Source organism: Pelophylax lessonae, assembly GCF_965119305.1.
Source record: "Pelophylax lessonae genome assembly, chromosome: 7".
Lineage (NCBI taxonomy): Eukaryota > Metazoa > Chordata > Amphibia > Anura > Ranidae > Pelophylax > Pelophylax lessonae.
Window position 1 is genome coordinate 6,067,857 of NC_138774.1, and position 15,318 is coordinate 6,083,174.

Consider the following 15,318-nt stretch of genomic DNA (forward strand, 5'->3'; position numbering starts at 1 on the left):
GCAACAAAAGTGAGTACACCCCTAAGTGACAATGTCCAAATTGGGCCCAATTAGCCATTTTCCCTCCCGGTGACTCGTTAGTGTTACAAGGTCTCAGGTGTGAATGGGGAGCAGGTGTGTTAGATTTGGTGTTATCGCTCTCACTCTCTCATACTGGTCACTGGAAGTTCAACATGGCACCTCATGGCAAAGAACTCTCTGAGGATCTGAAAAAAAGAATTGTTGCTCTACATAAAGATGGCCTAGGCTATAAGAAGATGGACCAGACCCTGAAACTGAGCTGCAGCACGGTGGCCAAGACAATACAGCAGTTTAACAGGACAGGTTCCGCCCTGAACAGGCCTCGCCATGGTCCACCAAAGAAGTTGAGTGCACGTGCTCAGCGTCATATCCAGAGGTTGTCTTTGGGAAATAGACGTATGAGTGCTGCCAGCATTGCTGCAGAGGTTGAAGGGGTGGGAGATCAGCCTGTCAGTGCTCTGACCATACGCCGCACACTGCATCAAATTGGTCTGCATGGCTGTCATCCCAGAAGGAAGCCTCTTCTAAAGATGATGCACAAGAAAGCCCACAAACCGTTTGCTGAAGACAAGCAGACTAAGGACATGGATTACTGGAACCATGTGCTGTGGTCTGATGAGACCAAGATAAACGTATTTGGTTCAGATGGTGTCAAGCGTGTGTGGTGGCAACCAGGTGAGGAGTACAAAGACAAGTGTGTCTTGCCTACAGTCAAGCAGGACGGCCTTCTCAGAAGAGTTGAGGCTGTTATAGCTGAAAAGGGTGGGCCAACTCAATATTGAACCCTACAGACTAAGACTGGGATGCCATTAAAGTTCATGTGCTTGTAAAGGCAGGCGTCCCAATACTTTTGGGAATATAGCATGTATATATTCATATATAAATAATAATATGCGATACACTTTAGCACACTCTACTGTGTGACTGTAAAGATTACCATAATTGTCTTTTTTGTATCTTTTATGAAAAAAAATGATAAAAGATTGAACTAAAATATTTTACCCAAATTTCTTAGAAATAAAATCACTTTGCTTTGATCATTGTCAGATTGAATGTTTTAAGTTTTTGTACTTCTCTTTATTTTTATAACACATTACTGTTTGGGGGGAAAAAAAAGGTAAATTTGTTTTTCCAAACGCGCAATAAAAAGTTAATTGATATTATTATTGTTTTACAGAATTATTTTCTAAATTAAAACTTTTATAAAAATTTTAAAGGCAGAAAACAGCTCTCCAGATCAAACATGTTAACAACGGTGTATGAGAAAACTAGATTTTTGTAAGAACTTACCGTAAAAATATTTTCTCTGAAGTCCATTGACAGACGCAGCCATTTTGCTTCTTAGACCATTGGTTTATGCTGCCCCCAACTGGAGTAGCACTAGGCAGGAAAAAAAAAAAAGTTTACCACGCCTACGGGGGCTTTCCCTATAGGCATAAACCCCACACACCCTGCTCCAGCATACCAGTTTCGTTGCAAGCAGTGATAAGAAGACACAAACCATCCCCATATCAGAGGGGCGGGTGCTGCGTCTGTCAATGGACTTCAAAGAAAAAGGATTTTAGGGTAAGTTCTTACAAAAATCCAGTTCTCTCTATTGTGCATTGACAGACGCAGCTCTTATGCTTCTTAGACCATTGGGACGTCCCAAAGCAGTGTAGGCATGAGGGGTGGGAAGAGCGCAAACCAAATAGTTAACGTAAACTCCAAAGGCTAAACGTAGCCAACTAGGTAACATGAAGCTCAACCAGGAACAACAGGAGCTCAAGAAAAAACCCTAAAGAGAAACAAATGAGTCTCGTTAAACAGCAGCCTGCAAACTTCGCGGCCAAAGGATGCATCCGAAGATGCCAAAAAATCTACTACCTTGTAGAATTTTGTAAATGTATGCACAGACAACCACCTTACAAACTTGCACTACTGAGGCCTGATGGTGAAAAGCCCAAGAGGCACTCAGCACTCTAGTAGAATGAGCCTTCACAGGGAAAGGAGGAACCTGACCCTTTAATGAATAAGCCTGAACAACCGTCTGCCTTATCCATCTGGATATAGTCGCAGCAGACGCAGCCAAACCTTTACGAGATCCCTCAGTAAGGACAAAAAGAGTATGTGATTTCCTAAAAAACTCAGTGGCCGTCAGGTAAACCCTGATCGCCCGAACCACATCCAGAGAGTGCAAAGCAATTTCTTTGGGATGCTTAGGCTTAGGACAGAGTGAAGGCAAGACATTGTCTTCATTTAGATGGAAATCAGAAACCACTTTAGGGAGGAAAGACAGATTAGGTACCACTTTATCTCTGTGGACGGCCAAATAAGGCGAACGGCAGGACAGCGCCGCCAACTCAGACACTCTATGGGCAGAAGTAATCGCCACCAGAAAGGCAACCTTCTTGGATAAAGAAAGCAAAGCCATTTCCCTAATGTTCTCAAAAAGGCTTTTAAAGAACAGACAAAACCAGATTGAGATCCCACGGAGGCAACGGGGATCTCTGCAGGGGAGCCAGATGACGCACCCCCTGAATAAAAGAGCGGCCAACGGACGTTGGAAGTAAATAGCCAAGGCCGACACTTGGCCCTTGATAGTGCCTGTGACGAACGCCCATTTGCTGTCACGGGTTACTGGAGGAGTGTGGAGGCCAGCCTCCTGCCCATGGACTAAGGCCTTGGCTTGTAGGGGAGTGCGGCTCTGGTTGGGGGTGTATGCTGGGGGACCCTTGGAGTACTGTTACTTTGAATTCAAGTCCCTGTCACCCCAAGCGTCACAGACTTTGGGCCTAAGCTGCATATTACAACAAAGGACTTCAAACCATGAGAGACTAAACAAATGCTAATGACATAAGACTCAGCTATGGTATAAAGGGAGGATGTGAATTGACACTTGAGTTAGAATAAGGTGTATTGAAAATGGAGAGGGGCAGTCTGAGAGCCTATGTCTTCTGCTTTCATCTGTTTAGAGGCGGAGTGTGTTCACACTTCTAGGAATGCGTATTCGGCTATGTTTTGGGCTTGCTGTTTGCCGAGTTAATTATGATAATGTTGCAGTCTCATTCACCTATTGTCCAAATATATATAGACTGTATATATTGGAAGTGAGTTGTTGAATAAAGTTTCTTTTGTTTTACCCTTCATCAAGCTTATGCTGATGATTGGGGGGAAATTGAGGGGCCAGGTCACTGCATCATGTGAGATTCTGGAGACCTAAGACAGAAATGCTTGTTCCAAGTATTGGGGATCTGTTACAGTGCCCAAGTTCAACCGCTGCTCAACCCCTTTTTATAAAAAAGGCAAAAACATTAGCTAAAGAAAACAAGCGAGGGTGCAGCGATTCACACCATGAAATGTACGATTTCCACGTATGATGAAAAATCTTCCTAGAAGTCGCCTACCTAGCCTTCAACAGGGTAGGAATCACAGATTCAGAGAGACCCCTATCTCTCAACCCCTGCCCTTCAACAGCCATGCCGTTAAAGCAGGATGGAAGATTGGTCCCTGGGACAGCAGATCCTCCCTCAGAGGAAGTCTCCACGGGGGATCGGGAACCATTTTTACTAGGTCTGCGTACCAAGACCGACAAGGCTAGTCTGGAGCCACCAGAACGACCAGAGATCCTTTCACTGCCACCCTGCAGAGAAGCCTTGGCAAGAATTTTATCGGAGAGAAGGCATAGATCAGCCAATACTGGCTCCAAGGAGCCACCAAGGCTTTTGTGGCGTCAGCCAGAGGATCCCGAGACCTGGCCACAAACCACATTTTTGTTGAGGCGAGATGCAAACAGGTCTACCTCCGGAGTTCCACACCGGACACAGAGAAGATGATACACCTCCAGATGAATGGACCATTCCCCTTGATCCAGCACCTGACGACTCGGGTAATCCGCATGCCAACTTTCCACACCCAGAATGTGGACTGCGGAAAAAGCCGGAACATTGTCTTCCGCCCATACCAGAATCTCGGCCACCTCCTTGGCCACTAGGACACTCTTGGTGCCCCCTTGATGATTGATGTAAACCACAGCTGTGGCATTGTCCGATTGGATCCGAACTGGAGAACCGCGTAGCCGATTCGTTCAGTGGATCAGGCAAAGCTTGATTGCTCTGAGCTCCAGAATATTAATCGGTAAGGAAGACTCCTCTGTTGGCCAGGTCCCCTGGGCACAGAGCTTCCCCAGAACTCCACCCCAGCCTGACAGGCTGGCGTCCGTGGTGACCATCATCCAGAACAGTGGTAGGAAGGACTTGCCCTGACACAATGCTGGTGACTGGATCCACCATAACAGAGCAGACCTCGTGAGTCGGCTCAAGCGTATCATTTTGTCTAATGACTGTGGATCCCTGTTCCATTTGGCAAGACTCTCCTTTTGCAGAGGTCTCGAGTGAGACTGAGCAAACAGAACCGCCTCAAAAGTTGATACCATCAAAACCAGAGCTCTCATGCAAGTTCGAAGTGAGGACAGATCGGTTTCCAACAGCAACCTGATCGCCCTCTGCAACTTCTGAAGTTTTTCCTGAGGAAGAAAGACTCTCGCCAAGGCAGAATCTAGATTCAGCCCCAGATAATCCAACCTCACTGAAGGCGTCAGAGAAGAGTTTTTGAAATTGATAGTCCACCTGAATTCCTGAAGGGTCTGAACTGTAATCGGCAGGTCGCCCAACAAAGCCGAGTGGGAGTCCGCTCCCACAAGGAGATAGTCCAGATATCCCAGGATCGCAATCCCTTTCTGGCACAACAAAGCCAATACCGGAGCCAGTACCTTGGTAAAGACTCTGGGAGTGGAGGCGAGACCAAAGGGTAACGCCACAAATTGAAAATGCTCCTCTGCCACCGCAAAACGGAGAAATCACTGGTGTCCCCCGCAGATGGGGATGTGTAGATACGCATCTTTGATATCGATGGAAGCCAGAAAATCCCCCCTGATTTAAAGACGCTACCACTGACCGAATGGATTCCATTCTAAACTTCTGTACTCACACAAAGTGATTTAGAGCCTTGAGGTCCAGGATTGGGCACAGCGAACAAGTTTGAATAGACACCGTGAAAGCGTTCTTGTGGAGGAACCGGCACAATCACTCCTTGAGCAAGGAGATCCTGCACTGTGTCTCGGAGATCCTTCAAACTATCCGGAGACAGGCGAAGATTTGACTGAAAGAACCTGTACGCCCGCTGGAAAATCGATCTTGTACCCGATAATCAGTTTGTGAACCCATTTGTCTTAAATAAAGGAAGTCCAGGGTTCCTGAAAGAAGCGCAGACGTCCATCCCACCCCAGAAACAGGGGAGGGTGCCCCTTCATGCTGAAGAGGACTTGTCCGCAGAAATGGACTGGCTGGTTTTGGTCTTGCCTGACCATGGCTTTTTAGCCCCTCCAGAAGCCCTGAATGGCTTACCTTTGTCTTACGCCCCTGAGGCATGAAAAAAAAAGTCTTACTACGGGGTGCCTTACCTTTGGAGGATTGAGGAAGAGGAGTACTTTTACCACCAGTTAAACCTTTGACCAACGCATCCAGCGAGTCACCAAATAATCGCTCTCCCAGGAAAGGGAGATCTGTTAAGGCCTTCTTGGAAGCCCGGTCTGTCGACCAGCTCTTCAGCCAAACCATGCATCTTATAGCAATCCCCACAGCCGACACTATGGCCACCAGGGGAGCCGCATCCAAGGACGCATCACACAGGAACACCAAGGCCTGGACTATCTGGTCTATGAGTTCCATGAACTCTGGGGAAACTAGTCAGCATCTAGGTTCCCCTTAAAAACCTGTACCCATTCCGTAACCGTCTGTGATACCAGAACAGACACAAAAATTGGTTTCAGGAGTGAACCCACCAACATATGAAGGTGGCGGGATTGGATTCCACCTGCCTGCCCACCGGGTCCGAAAACACTGGGGAATCCTCCACAGGCACTATAGTAAATTTGTTCAACCTGGATACAGGGTGATCAACCTTAGGCGGTACCGTCCAAAGGTTCGAAATCGTCTCTGCAAAGGGATAACGGAGTTTAAAGTGCTTAGGCACTACTAGCACGTGCTTGATGAACCACTATTGTTCATTAACAATATCATGAAAATTCTCGGGACAAGGGAAAACCTTGCCTGATTTTTGGGTTTGCGGGAGCCAAAGGAGACCCGTGTCCCTGTTGGTGTGGGCTCATCTGCGATTTTTAAGGTTTCCCTTACTGAAACTATCAGGGCTTCCATCAAAGTGTGTTCCCGTGCTGCAGCTGAAGAGGACAGGTCCTCTTCACCATCCAATTGCGAGGACAGCGATCCCTCAAGGAGGGGGGCATCCGTGGGGACCATCTCAGCCCCTGAATCAGAGGACTCCACCTATGGCGGTGAAAGCAGCGGCCGTTTTTGGCTATTAACCTTTTTCATCACAAAATCCACCTTGGTCGCCAGGCTTTCCAATGCTGATGAAATCGCGGCCAGCGACTGTGATCCGGAAAGGTCAGGTAGTCGCGCTAAGGGGGTCTGAGGGTGAAACCACTGCCTGGGACTCGGTCATTAGTTAAAACTAAAACAGGTGTACTGTCTCTTTAAGAGCGCTGAGCGTGGTCCCCCACCGCGAAAAGCAGAGAGCACAGGGATATGCCCACAGAGACCCCAGTACATTACCCCTCTCTGAGAAACCTCCAGAGCCAATCTGTGCAGCAGGAAAGTGAAAATGAAAGTCACAGGGTAGGACATCAGCCTGGGTAGAATGTGAAAGGTCACGCTGCCTGCGTAACTCCATAGGGCTACACAAAAATGGCTGCCAATGCAAATCAATGGGAAGCACAGGGAAAATGGCCTCACCATGCAGGTCACAGGGGAGAAATTCTCCATATTCCCACACTAAAGATGGCAGCCCCCACGGCTTGCCATGCGGTCAGGGGACCACAAATTGGAGGCCACAGAGGATCTACAACAAGCCCCAGCATGAACAGGATCTACAACAAGACCACTAAGGGATATGGGGGGGCTGCATTTACTCACCATACTATGGACCTGATGGGCTCCACTCTGAACAGACCACCCCGCACCCGGAGTGGGGGTGCTGCCAGCCGAAAGGTACTCTGCGACTCAGGGCATTCCAGGGTGTCGTGTCCCAGCGAGACATCCACTCGCAGGCTCATCACCATCCAAAAAAGGGGCTCTGTCGTGGCAAGGCCTAGTGCGGGACTATAGCCTGCTCATGCTCATAGGCCAGGCTGGGAGACCTTAAGGGTCTAGATTATCCAGTGCAAAACCTCAGCCAGCTATTGCTTGTAGTGCCCCAGGAGGTATCCCCCTGAACACTAACTAGCAGAAGTGAGTAAAGAAAGTAAAAACAAAATATTCTTAAAAGAATAAAAAACTGAGACCGAAGTCCCAGCAGGAAACCTAGGTCCTACTCCTTCACTAGGCAGAAACAAACTGGTATGCTGGAGCAGGGTTTGTGGGGTTATGCCTGTAGGGACAGCCCCCGTAGGTGTGGTAAACTGATTTTTTCCTGCCTAGTACTACTCCAGTAGGGGGCAGCATAACCCAATGGTCTAAGAAGCATAAGGGCTGCGTCTGTCAATGGACGATAGAGAAACCCAAATCTGTCTATGAAAAAGAATCTTCAGTACTTAAAAAAAAAAAAAAAAAAAAAAAGGAACGAGCCTCTTTGTGGCTGCATGGAGAAGGGACTAGGTGGAGGAGCCGTGTCCTCCTCTTTGCTGCTGCATGCTGAGATGGGGGAAGGAGGGGCAGAAATTGGCCTTTCTGTGGCTGCATGGAGAAGAGCAGGATCTGGTGGAGGAGTACTGTATTCCTCTCTGCTGCCGCCTGCTGAGAAGGGGGAAGGGGGACAGAGATAAGGTTCTCTGTGGCTGCATGAAGAAGAGCAGGATCCAGTGGAGGACTTCTGTCCTCCTCTCTGCTGCTGAACACTGAGACAAGGTGGGGGTGGAGGCGAGGGGGATTACTGCATTTGCAAGGGCAACATGAAATAGCCTGGGGTGCCAGTTTTGGCCCGCAGGCCTTTTTGTTTGACACGTGTTCTAGAGGGATCCCATAAGTATGGTATATACATAGTTGATCCAAGCTGGAACAATGTAACTATGTAAAAAAAAAAAAATCCATACCTGGAATTCGTCTTTATTTACAGTACCTTGAAAAAGTATTCATACCCCCTGAAATTTTCCACATTTTGTCATGTTACAACCAAAAATGAAAATGTATTTTATTGGGATTTTATGTGATAGACTGACACAAAGTGGCCATAATTGTGAAGTGGAAGGAAAATGATAACTGGTTTTCAAAATGTTTTACATAAAAATATGTGAGAAGTGGGGGGGGGGATTTGTATTCAGCCCCCTTTACTCTGATACCCCTAACTAAAATCTAGTGGAACCATTTGCCTTCAGAAGTCCCCTAATTAGTAAATAGAGTCCACCTGTGTGTAATGTAATCTCAGTATAAATACAGCTGTTCTGTGAAACCCTCTGAGGTTTGTTAGAGAACCTTAGTGATCAAACAGCATCATGAAGGCTGAGGAACACACCAGACAGGTCAGGTATAAAGTTGTGGAGAAGTGTAAAGCCGGGTTAGGTTATAAAAAAATCTCCCAAGCTTTGACCATCTCACGGAGCGCTGTTCAATCCATCATGGGAGAATGGAAAGAGTATGGCACAACTGAAACCCTACCAAGACACGGCCGTCCACCTAAACTGACCGGCCGGGCCCCTACCAAGACACGGCCGTCCACCTAAACTGACCGGCCAGGCCCCTACCAAGACATGGCCGTCCACCTAAACTGACCGGCCGGGCAAGGAGAGCATTCATCAGAGATGCAGCCAAGAGGCCCATGGGAACTCTGGAGGAGCTGCAGAGATCCACAGCTCAGGTGGGAGAATCTGTCCACAGGACAACTATTAGTCGTGCGCTCCACAAATCTGCCCTTTATGGAAGAGTGAGAAGAAGAAAGCCATTGGTGGAAGAAAGCCATAAGAAGTCCTGTTTTCAGTTTGGGAGAAGCCATGTGGGGGACACAGCAAACATGTGGAAGAAGGAGCTCTGCTCAGAGGGGACCAAAATTCAACTTTTTAGCCTAAAAGCAAATCGCTATGTGTGGGGGAAAACTAACACCGCACATCACCCTGAACACACCATCCCCACTGTGAAACATGGCGGTGGCATCATCATGGTGTGGGGATGCTTTTCTTCAGCAGGGACAGGGAAGCTGGTCAGAGTTGATGGGAAGATGGATGGAGCCAAATACAGGGCAATCTTAGAAGAAAACCTGTTAGAGTCTGCAAAAGACTTGACACTGGGGCGGAGATTCACCTTCCAGCAGGACAACGACCCGAAACATCCAGCCAGAGCTACAATGGAATGGTTTACATCAAAGCATATTCATGTGTTAGAATGGTCCAGTCACAGTCCAGACCTAAATCACATTGAGAATCTGTGGCAAGACTTGAAAATTGCTGTTCACAGACGCTCTCCATCCAATCTGACAGAGTTTGTGATATTTTGCAAAGAATGGGCAGAAATGTCCTCTCTAGATGTGCAAAGCCGGTAGAGACATCCCCAAAAAGACTTGCAGATGTAATTGCAGGGAAAGGCGGTTCTACAAAGTATTGCCCCCGGGGGGTGAATACAAATGCAGCCACACTTTTCACCGATTTATTTGTATCATTTATCATTTTCCTTCCACTTCACAATTATGTGCCACTTTGTGTCGGTCTGTCACAGGGATATGCAAACTGTGGCCCTTGAAATGTTGCAGAACTACAAGTCCCATGAGGCATAGCAAGACTCTGACAGCCACAAGCATGACACCCAGAGGCATGATGGGAGTTGTAGTTTTGCAATAGCTGGAGGGCCACCGTTTGCATATCCCTGGACTCTATCACATAAAATCCCAATAAAATACATTTACGTTTTTGGTTGTAACATGACAACATGTGTAAAATTTCAAGGGGTGTGAATACTTTTTCAAGGCACTGTGGCTGCTTACCTGGAGTTCAGTTTCAATGGCAGTAACCACCTTTATTTAATCTATTTACAAGCTGCTGGTCCCTCTGATACTTGTAGTTCCACAGCAGCCTCAGAGCAGCCCAGGCCTGGCACTGACACCTCGCCCTCTCTCTCCGCGCTCCTGACACGGATGGTAAATGTGTCCGGTGTGAGTGATTTTTTTCTGCCTAATCTATCTGTCCTTAGAAACTCAATTATGCTTTTGATTTGCAGGAAGCAGCAGAGACTAATCACGGTGATGAATCACGGCAGCCGGGCGACTCGCCCTCTCAGAAAACACAGAGACATTCCTTCTCACTTTCACATCTATATTACAAAATGATACACTGTGGCAAGGGCCATTAATATTCATTTCTGCTACAAGATATAATTATTAAAAGGGAGAAAAAAAAAAAGAATTTTATGGGAAAATAAACCATTAAAGCTAATTAAGTGAATGTGGAGTGTCAGTTGCAGCCAGCTTATTCCAGCACTATGTAAATATTAGATTTTATTTAATAGAGGGTGATCAGAGCAATATATTCTTCCATCCAATCTTCCAGGCTGGGCACTGACCCAACCATTCTCCTGGGTGCTTCCTGTGCTCGGGGCTGGACAGATACCAGCTGCACCTGGAAAATTTAGGGCTGGGGAGCAGAATACTCTGTTTTAAAGATCTTTGAAGGAATTTGATTTTCTTTTGCTGAAATTTGATCTGCTTTGAAGCTAAGATGTTTTCATGTCAAAATAGTTTTCAGCTCTGGATGACATTTAGGTTTCTATGAGCATTGTGTATCATAAACCAGGACGCCGCAACCCGCTGGGGCGCCCTCTGGGACCATTAGGGGCAGGGGCGTAACTACAGGGGTTGCAGGGGTTGCAATTGCAACCGGGCCCCATGCTCCAGGGGGCCTGTGCGGCTCCCCTGTACACCTGGATAGGAGATGCGGCAGGAGCAGCATGTAGAGAAATCACTGTCCTCCTGTAGCTGCAGGAGGAAAATGGAGGAGATTGGTTCCTCTGTATGCTGCCCCCGCCACTCCTCCTATCCAGTTCACTTGTGTTCTGCTGTCTCTGGGCCCCTGTGTGCTCCCCTGGTCCCCCCCCACCCCCCACTGTGCTCCCTTCCCTTTCCTGGGGGCTGCTGCAGGGGATGTGTCACAATAGAGAACCAGGAAGGGGTCGGTAAATATGTAATTTACCAGATCCTTTCTTTTCTGAATGGACAGAGTCATAGTCAGTCACATTGTAAAAAAATAAAATAAAATGATAAAAAAAATAATACAATTAAAAAAACTACTGACACCAGTGGGTGAACTTCCAGGATCGCAAAGGTCACACTTGCGACCGGCCCTGGCATTCCACCACCGTGGGGAAACATAGAATGTGTCGGCAGATAAGAACCATTTGGCCCATCTAGTCTGCCCAATATATCTGAATCCTATGAATAGTCCCTGGCCCTATCTTATATGAAGGATAGCCTTATGCCTATCCCATGCATGCTTAAACTCCTTCACTGTATTTGCAGCTACCACTTCTGCAGGAAGGTTATTCCATGCATCCACTACTCTCTCAGTAAAGTAATACTTCCTCATATTACTTTTAAACCTTCGCCCCTCTAATTTAAAACTGTATCCTCTTGTGGTAGTTTTTCTTCTTTTAAATATGCTCTCCTTTACCGAGTTGATTCCCTTTATGTATTTAAAAGTTTCTATCATATCCCCTCTGTCTCTTCTTTCTTCCAAGCTATACATGTTAAGGTCCTTTAACCTTTCCTGGTAAGTTTTTTCCTGCAATCCATGTACTAGTTTAGTAGCTCTTCTCTGAACTCTCTCTAGAGTATCTATATCCTTCTGGAGATATGACCTCCAGTACTGCGCACAATACTCCAAGTGAGGTCTCACCAGTGTTCTGTACAGCGGCATAAGCACTTCTCTCTTTCTACTGCTTATACCTCTCCCTATACATCCAAGCATTCTGCTGGCATTTCGTGCTGCTCTATTACATTGTCTTCCCACCTTTAAGTCTTCTGAAATAATTACTCCTAAATCCCTTTCCTCAGATACTGAGGTCAGGACTGTGTCAAATATTCTATATTCTGCCCTTGGGTTTTTACGCCCCAGGTGCATTATCTTGCACTTATCCACATTAAATTTCAGCTGCCAGAGTTCTGACCATTCTTTTAGTTTTCCTAAATCCTTTTCCATTTGGCGTTTCCCTCCAGGAACATCAACCCTGTTACATATCTTTGTGTCATCAGCAAAAAGACAAACCTTACCATCGAGGCCTTTTGCAATATCACTTATGAAGATATTAAACTAAATTGGTCCCAGTACAGATCCCTGAGGTACCCCACTGGTAACATGACCTTGTTCTGAATGTTCTCCATTGACTACAACCCTCTGTTGTCTGTCACTCAGCCACTGCCTAATCCACTCAACAATATGGGAGTCCATGCTCAATGACTGCAGTTTATTAATAAGTCTTCTATGTGGGACAGTGTCAAAAGCCTTACTAAAATCTAGATATGCAATGTCTACTTGAGGGAGGCCTCAAGATGGCAGGAAGAGGTCCCACTGCAGAACTTGTGAAAGGGTCCTGCTGCAGGACTGTAATAAAGGGCCCCAGGAACAGTGGGAGGAGCCTCAGGCTTCAAGAGGAGGGCCCCGACCAGGGGTCCGGGGGGCCCTTCATTGCACCAGGGCCCTGAAGGTTCTAGTTACACCTCTGATTAGGGGTGCCTTACTGCCCCTAATATTTTTGCACATTGTTATGTCTTTTCATGGTGTAGGTGGGACAGCCACTAGCACACTGGAAACGCATGGGGCTAATGCTGGATGAGCGGCATACAGGGCAGCCCCAACATTCAGAAAAGGAACAGAGTGTGTGTGGTGACGCAAGCAGGGGATGCATTTAGATTGATGCAGTGTCCATAAAACAGTCTTTTAGACTACTAGTTCTGTCCATTAAATGGATGAAAGTCCACCGCCTACTTGACCTTCCCCGCCTCTTGCTCGCTTCCATAGCCACGCTGCAGTAAAGATTGGAAGGTAGGACTCTTAAAATGGGGGGTGGGGGTGACTGTGGACACTTATGTGGAAGGAGGGGGGAATAAAGACTTATGTAAAAAGAAGGGGGGACTGAGAAATCTGATGTGAAAGGGAGGAGAGAAGTGGAGGATTCTGATGTGAGGGGGGAGGAGAGGAACTGAGGACCCTGATGTGAGGGGGAGGAGAGGAACTGAGGACCCTGATGTGAGGGGGAGGAGAGGAACTGAGGACCCTGATGTGAGGGGGAGGAGAGGAACTGAGGACCCTGATGTGAGGGGGAGGAGAGGAACTGAGGACCCTGATGTGAGGGGGAGGAGAGGAACAGAGGACCCTGATGTGAGGGGGAGGAGAGGAACAGAGGACCCTGATGTGAGGGGGAGGAGAGGAACAGAGGACCCTGATGTGAGGGGGAGGAGAGGAACAGAGGACTCTGATGTGAGGGGGAGGAGAGGAACAGAGGACTCTGATGTGAGGGGGAGGAGAGGAACAGAGGACTCTGATGTGAGGGGGAGGAGAGGAACTGAGGACCCTGATGTGAGGGGGAGGAGAGGAACAGAGGACTCTGATATGAAGAGGAGGAGAGGAACTGAGGACCCTGGTGTGAGGGGGAGGAGAGGAAATGAGGACCCTGATGTGAGGGGGAGGAGAGGAAATGAGGACCCTGATGTGAGGGGGAGGAGAGGAACAGAGGACTCTGATATGAAGGGGAGGAGAGGAACTGAGGACCCTGATCTGAGGGGGAGGAGAGGAACTGAGGACACTGATATGTGAGGGAGGAGAGGAACTGAGGACTCTGATGTGAAAGGGAGGAGAGGAACTGAGGACCCTGATGTGAGGGGGAGGAGAGGAACTGAGGACCCTGATGTGAGGTGGGAGGAGAGGAACTGAGGACCCGGATGTGAAGTGGGAGGAGAGGAACTGAGGACTCTGATGTGAAGGGGGGCTTTTGATTTGATGGGGGAATATGTGAAAGAGGGAACCTATTCTAGACTGGGGTGCCCCAAAATATAACATTCTTTTAAAGGGTGCCATGACAGAGAAGGTTAAGAAATGCTGCTGAAAACAACTGCCACTTTTTTATATAAAACTCAGTTTGTAACCTTTTCCCTATCTCTGCTGATCTCTTCCAGCCACTTCCTGTCTAGATGCACTCGTTCCAGCATCAGCTGCATGTCATTGCATCAGCTTCCTGATAGTGATAATGGGGGACCATGCCTGGGCAGGCTGTGTAGTCTCCACTGGGGGTGGGGGCACATGTGACAGGGTGACATCGCAGGAGCATAACTGGAAGACAGGGACAGAGCGTTGTCACCCTAACAGGAAGCGCAAGAAACCAATCAATATATGCTTATTGAGATTTTTCTTTACCAAAAATATGTAGCAGAATACACATTGGCCTAAGTTTATGAAGAAACTTGATTTTTAAAATTTTTCTTTTATTGGTTATCTTTAATAGCAGAAAGTAAAAATCAGTGTTTTTTTTTTTAAATTGTTGATTTTTTTAGTTTTTAACGCAAAAAAAGTAAAAAACGCAGATGTGATCAAATATCACCAAAACAAAGCTCTATTTGTGGGAAATAAATACAAATTTTATTTGGGTACAGTGTTGCATGACCATGCAATTGTCAGGTAAAATAACGCAGCGCCGTATCGCAAAAAATGGCCTGGTCACGAAGGGGGCTAAATCTTCCAGAGGGCAAGGGGTTAACAAGGGAGAAGATATTGCAGTCTGTTCCTCAGGTTCATTCTACTGAGGAAGATGGCTGCGCTTGCCACCAGTAGCATCCTTAATGTTGACAAGAGCTAGTCCAAAGAGACACCGGCCCTAGAAGGCCAATGCACTTTTTGCACTAGGGTTCTATAGTTCAGTGTCCTATGCAAATGAACGGACATGAGAGACATGCAAGAAAAGGGAAGGGAGGCTCTTAACAAAACAGAGAAATTTAGCACTACAGCCACCAAGTGTCCTATAAGCAAGGGCCGATCAGGTCTAGAATCTGCCGGACAGGGCGTAAGAGAGCGTTGTGGCCTCTGCAATAAAAGTCAGCAAATATCTGGGAAATTTGGGTCATAAAATCATGCATGATCATGGAAAAAACCTCAGCTGAGAGGTGAGAAGGCCATACCTAACAGAACCACAGAGGACTCCAAGGATAGAATAGACTCCAAGAACAGAAGACATGATTTCAAGCTGCAGACATCAGCTCCATCATCAGCCAAGAACCATTGGTGGAATTTAAAAAGGGGAAAGTGACCATCCCATGCCCCCCCAACCCTAGAAACAG

General features: G+C 47.1%; 1 protein-coding gene across 3 annotated transcripts in view; it reads right to left on the reverse strand.

Moving 5' to 3' along the window:
- CHM (CHM Rab escort protein) overlaps positions 1–15,318 on the reverse strand; it is a 262,693-nt gene that overhangs the window by 181,308 nt on the left and 66,067 nt on the right. The window lies entirely within an intron of this gene.